Consider the following 6,317-nt stretch of genomic DNA (forward strand, 5'->3'; position numbering starts at 1 on the left):
GATGATTTAAGAGCAAACCTAGATATTTCCATGGAAAAAAGAGATGTAGCAGTAATACGACAAGAACATTATAAGAAACAGACAGAAAGCTATTACAACCAACGGGTCGAGGGTCATTGTTTCAAGATAGCTGAGAAGGTACTAAGAAATAATGAGGCTAGCAGACAGGGCCACAGGGAAATTTGGGAGTAACATGGGAAGGTCCATACATAATACACAAGGCAAACAGGCATAAATCATATATCCTCCAAACAAAGGAAGATGAGACAGTACCAAGAACATGGCACGTCAAAAAAACATAAGGAAGTTCTATGTTTAAATACATAAAGAGAACCATATTGGCCGATATGAGAACGAAGGGATGGAAACAAGTTATTATTAGATCCTATATGTACCACGAGGATGCTAAAGTAAGCAAAAGAAGGCCCGGTTTCTTTATGCACAAAATAAACGTAGGCTACTTGTTTAGCCAAGGAATATACTTATTATTTACAAAACATATACCTCGGTCCGCCAACTACATCCATGCATATTCCGAGTATCATTACTTTGACATCGGCTACCCGTTTAACTAAAGAATACACTTGTTTCTTTATAAAACATGTAACTCAGGTTGCCGACTACGTCTACGCATATGTCGAGTATCATTACTCTGACACATGCTACCCGCTTAGCCAAAGAATACACTTATTCTTTATAAAACATGTAGGTCAGCCCACCGAATACATCTATGCATATGTCGAGTATCAATACTATGACACATGCTAACCTCTTAGCCAAAGAACACACTTATTATTTATAATACATGTAGCTCGGCCCGCCAACTACATCTATACATATGTTGAGTATTATTACTCCGACACTAGCTACCCACTTAGCCAAAGAATACACTTGTTTTTTTATAAAACACTTAGCTTGGTCCGTCAAATAAATCTATGCATATGTTGAGTATCATTACTTTGATACAGGCTATCCACTTAGCCAAAGAATACACTTATATTTTATAAGACATCTAGCTCTGCCGACCAACTACATCTATGCATATGTCGAGTATCATTACTCCAACATAGGCTACCAACTTAGCCAAATAATGCACTTATTCTTTATAAAACATGTAACTCAGCCCTTCGACTAAATCTATACATCTGTCTTGTATCATTACTCTGACACATGCTACCCACTTAGCCAAACCATACATTTTCTCTTTATAAACATGAAGCCTGGCTAACAGACTACATCTACGAATATGACGAATATCAATACTCCAATATATACTACCCGTTCCGAAAACAAAATATTTATGGGGTACATAATCCAACTAGTTAACCACAAGGTTATAATAATCCAAATTCATCACCAAATTAACGATTTCTACATACGACAACCATCTACGACAAACAGTCACACAACACAACGACATTTTGTATAGACAAAAAACTATTGTTACAAAATGACAAATCATGGGACAGGAATCGGTTAGGCAAACATGCAATACACAAAGTTCATGTTTGCCTAAAGAACCGATAAGAGAGCATAACTGATCTAGATAAGTAGCATAATTAGGATTTAGAGGCAAGTTTGGCATGAAGTACATCATTCTATTGAAGACAAGTCTCCTAGTTACCTTATACATGAGTTTTTTGATTTTCCAACAAGGAAACTTTGGCCACAGTGTCTGATGACGAATCAATAAGTCGGCAGACCTTCACCAACATCTCTTCACTCACAAGCTTCATACCCTCAGCAACCCGTAGATTCACCTCGACAGCTAAAATTCTATCCTGTAAGGTCAACAACCTATCAAAAAACATAAGATCTCGCCCGATCATGGTAGAAATGATGTTTTCAGCATGGGCTATAAAACAACATGCCTTGTTAAATTCTTCCTCAAATAGAATGCAAGAAGGGCACCAATGTATAGGAACTAGGAAATTAACATTAGCACAACAAAACAACTATAATGAAGCCAAAAAAAATAAGTATAAATGCACATAACAATGGAATACCTGCAAAAAAAAGGGCAAAGTGTTTACATACCAACCGATTTATGTGTATTATGACCCAAAGATGGAGAGGAGACACAGTGAGGGCCCACCTAGGAAACTTCACATAAAAATTGGTCAAATTGATCAGATGTAAGAATTCACCTACGCTTCCTATCAAGAGAAAAAATATATTTGGGCACACGTCCTACTAAGCTGGAGGAACCACCGTGTGAAGGACCAATCATAGGACAAGAAGTCTCCATAATTTGATCAATAGAAAAAGCATTCAGTCTAAACCCGAGAAGCCTAACATGAGATTCATGAATCACAATAAGTGGGTCCACATCTCAGTCCGAAACTACATCATCCAATACAATGGATTCAGGAGAAATGTCACCATCCAAACACGACGTTGATCGAAAGTATCATTTACTTCCACCTACAACAATAAAAGAGAACAAATAAAACATCTGAAGGCAACATTTATGTCATGAGATTACATAAGACAAATGAAAAAAGAAACTATAATAAAAAAGTTAGACAAAACTGCATGACATACAGATAACACTGGCAGTTGACATCAAGCTTTCCAAAAGGGGCTCATATGACACAAAGCAAGTATAACTTCCGGAAGAAACGATCTTTTAACAAAGAAATAAGAAAACAAGGGCACCAACAAAAGTAGATTTTCAAACAATGATATTAAATCATCACCAAGCGAGACATAACAGGGAACGAAAGGAATACATATGTTGTGCATATCTACCTAACAAAACCTACTTTACTAGTTACCATTGGAGCGAGATCAATCGAGGGATGTAGGATTTTAATCTTGATATTTTTTTAGTTTTATTATTCAGCAAAATAAGTAGTTTATTTTTTTATTGAATGGGTCATGTGGACTAAGTATTAGGAGCTGGAAAAAGGGGAAAAACGTGGGCTTGTTCTCCTTTAGTTGAGTTTAGTTTGTTTGGGTTTCATTAGGGTATGTAGGCTATAAAAGCCTTTTATTTTCTAAATAATATGCGTAGAAGCTTTGAGTCCAAAATTCTTCCATATCTCCATATTTGTTTTCTGTATACATATATACCTGTGAGTGTGTGTTATTTGAGAGACGAATTGAGGGCCTGTGTTCCAACAATTGGTATCAGAGACTAGGCTCAATTAGAAGAAGGAGGAGGTGATTTCATGGAGAATTGAAGATCACGATGTTGCAGAAGTAAAAACCGATAGAAAGAGAAAGAAAGAAAGCAGGAAAGAAAGAAGAAAGAAAGAGAAAGAAAGAAAGCAGGAAAGAAAGAAGAAAGGAAGAGAAAGAAAGAAAGCAAGCAAGAAAGAAGAAAGAAAGAGAAAGAAAGAAAGTCTTTACCTGAGAAAGAGAGACCAAGAGAGACCGAGTATAAATTCTAAGAGAAAGAATGGCTGGAGGATCAAACCAAGGGGGGTCAAAATAGGTTGTGGCTCAAGGTACTGTTGTACCATTTCAATGTCCTAAATTGACCGAAACTAATTATACTACTTGGTCTATTATGATTGAAACTGTTTTGAGGGCATATGGACATTGGGATGCAATAACCAAGGATGTAGTTGATGAGAAGAAGAATTATACCACCAAAGGCATAATTTTCCAAACCCTCCCAGAAAATGTACTTTTACAGGTTGCTAAACACAAGAATGCAAAAGATGTTTGGGAATCAATCAAGATTAGGTATATTGGAGCCGAACGGGTGCAAAAAGCAAGGCTGCAAACCTTAAGAAATGAATTGGAGATGCTTAAGATGAAGGACAATGAGTCAATCAATGACTTCTCGGGCAAAATAAGTGGTATTGTTGCTATGTTCAAAAGTCTAGGTTCAAATCTTGAAGAGGAGGTGATCGTAAGAAAGTTTCTCAATTCGGTTCCAAAGAAGTACTTGCCAATTGTAGCTCCAATTGAACAATATTCTGATCTTGAAACTATGACATTTGAAGAAGCGGTTGGAAGGGTCAAAGCCTATGAAGAAAGGCTTCAAAGTCATGAAGAAAAGGACGAAGAGTAGGGTCAACTCATGATGGCCAGTGAACTAAGGCATGATGATAGTAGTGGACATGGAAGAGGGCGTGGAAGAAACTATGAAAGAGGTGGAAGAGGTCGAGGAAGAGGAAGAGGTCGAGGTGACAAAAATAGCTTCCGATGCTTTAATTGTGGAGACTTTGGGCATTTTAGCTATGAGTGCACAAAGTAGAATGACAAAGACAATGACAAAGAAGCAAACTTGATCCAAGATGAAGAACCGGCATTGCTTTGATGAAAAAAATGTATCAAGATTAAGGAGGTGAATGTAGGATTTTAATCTTGATATTTTTTAGTTTTATTATTCAGCAAAATAAGTAGTTTATTTTTTTATTGAATGGGTCATGTGGACTAGGTATTAGGAGCTGGAAAAGGGGAAAAACGTGGGCTTGTTCTCCTTTAGTTGAGTTTAGTTTGTTTAGGTTTCATTAGGGTATGTAGGCTATAAAAGCCTTTTATTTTCTGAATAATATGCGTAGCAGCTTTGAGTCCAAAATTCTTCCATATCTCCATATTTGTTTTCTGTATACATATATACCTGTGAGTGTGTGTTATTTGAGAGACGAATTGAGGGCCTGTGTTCCAACAGGGGAGATGGAGAGAGAGGGAGAGATAGAAAGAGAAAGTGAGAGAGATAGAGAGGAAAATGGCGACTACTAAAAGAATACCAATCACCATACTGTGTTAGGAAAAGTGACATAAAGTGGTATTTCAAGAGCAACACAAAAAACATCTAAAGTAAGCACCTTTGACACTACATTAGGCATAGTTGAACAAGATGAATCTTATAAAAACAAAGAACTTCCAAAAAGAAGTGAGACGGGGGTAACCTTAAACCACAAACAAAATTCCTAAGTTAAAACCCAACTTTACCATGTGGAGCATCAAGAACAAATGACGAAGAAGATGGAAGTTGGAAACCAAGTACAAGAGACAAGTGATATCCGTGCGTGTAAAGATCAAGCATACAATAGTCCATTTCGAATACAGTTATCGACATGTCATCACCCATAGCAGTCGTAATCTGAGAGTCAAAAAGAGGATATAAGATAAAGAAGATTCTAAACATACAAGTCGACGATAAAAACACCATCGCATGTCACGAACGAATCTAAATTCGAATACACCGTACACAAGTATTACAACCATAACTCAAGAAACATGCAAAAGATATGGTACATAACAATAAAATAACAAGAAAGGGACAAAAGACATGGCTGCCTACAGACCAGATAATAGATGAAGGACTGGGAAGAAATATAAACCTTTCTAACAATGAGCGACCTATATATACCCCATATATACGATACCCTATGAGAGAAAAAGGTACAAAAAATCATAGTATATAACATTAAGGCAGCACTAAAAATTTCAATCTAACTTAGGCATCAAAAATCTATATTGGGGTCCACCCTCAGTATGGATGTTTGACCTACCACTTGTTTATCTTATATAGAGCAGATTCCCGAACACTTATTAGACTAAGGCCCTTAGGTGATAGAGGTAAACATACACCTAGACTTTGTTGTAACAATATATATATATATATATATATATATATATATATATATATATATATATATATATATCGTAACGCCTGGTTCCAAATCAATTCCTAATTCGAGGTTGTGGCCTGAAGAGCGGTCATCATAAGGATTAGGTCCTTTAAAAAGGTATGATTTAGGCCCATTTGGATGTGGGTAATGTGGATATGTGACCCAATAGTTCATTTTGCACTTTGGATTCAAATGGTAAAATGAGAATGTAGTGTTTTAGACTTCTTTTATGAATTATGGATTTTAGTACAATGTGTTTTAAGTCAAAATTAATTAAATAGGGTTGATAGCTCCTCAATACTTTTCCGTGGATATAAAGAACATCGAAAACAGAGTTAGAACGAAGAAGTTATGACCGTTTGAAGTTTGGGTGGTTTTGGGCCAATCTGAGTATGTTAGGCATACAAAAAGGTGTACATTAGGCATACTAATGGAATCCTGAGTATGTTGGGCGTACCAGGAGTACGATGGGCATACGCAATCAGTGCCCAAACACTCTTTTCTTGGTTTAAGCCCTATTTAAGCTCCTTAACTCCACCAAACCCACTCCATTCTCAACCTCCACCCCTCCAACACCCCTTTCATGAAACCCTAACCTTAGATGAGACTTCTGAGCAAAAAGAAGGTGGTTTTGAGTGCTTTGGAGTATACATGGTGCACCTTGGAGAAGAAGGAACTTGTAGATCTGGACTTTGTTCACCTTGATCTATCTTCTTGAGGTAT

This window comes from Lactuca saligna, chromosome 8 (assembly GCF_052625555.1).
Source record: "Lactuca saligna cultivar CGN05327 chromosome 8, ASM5262555v1, whole genome shotgun sequence".
Classification (NCBI taxonomy): Eukaryota; Viridiplantae; Streptophyta; class Magnoliopsida; order Asterales; family Asteraceae; genus Lactuca; species Lactuca saligna.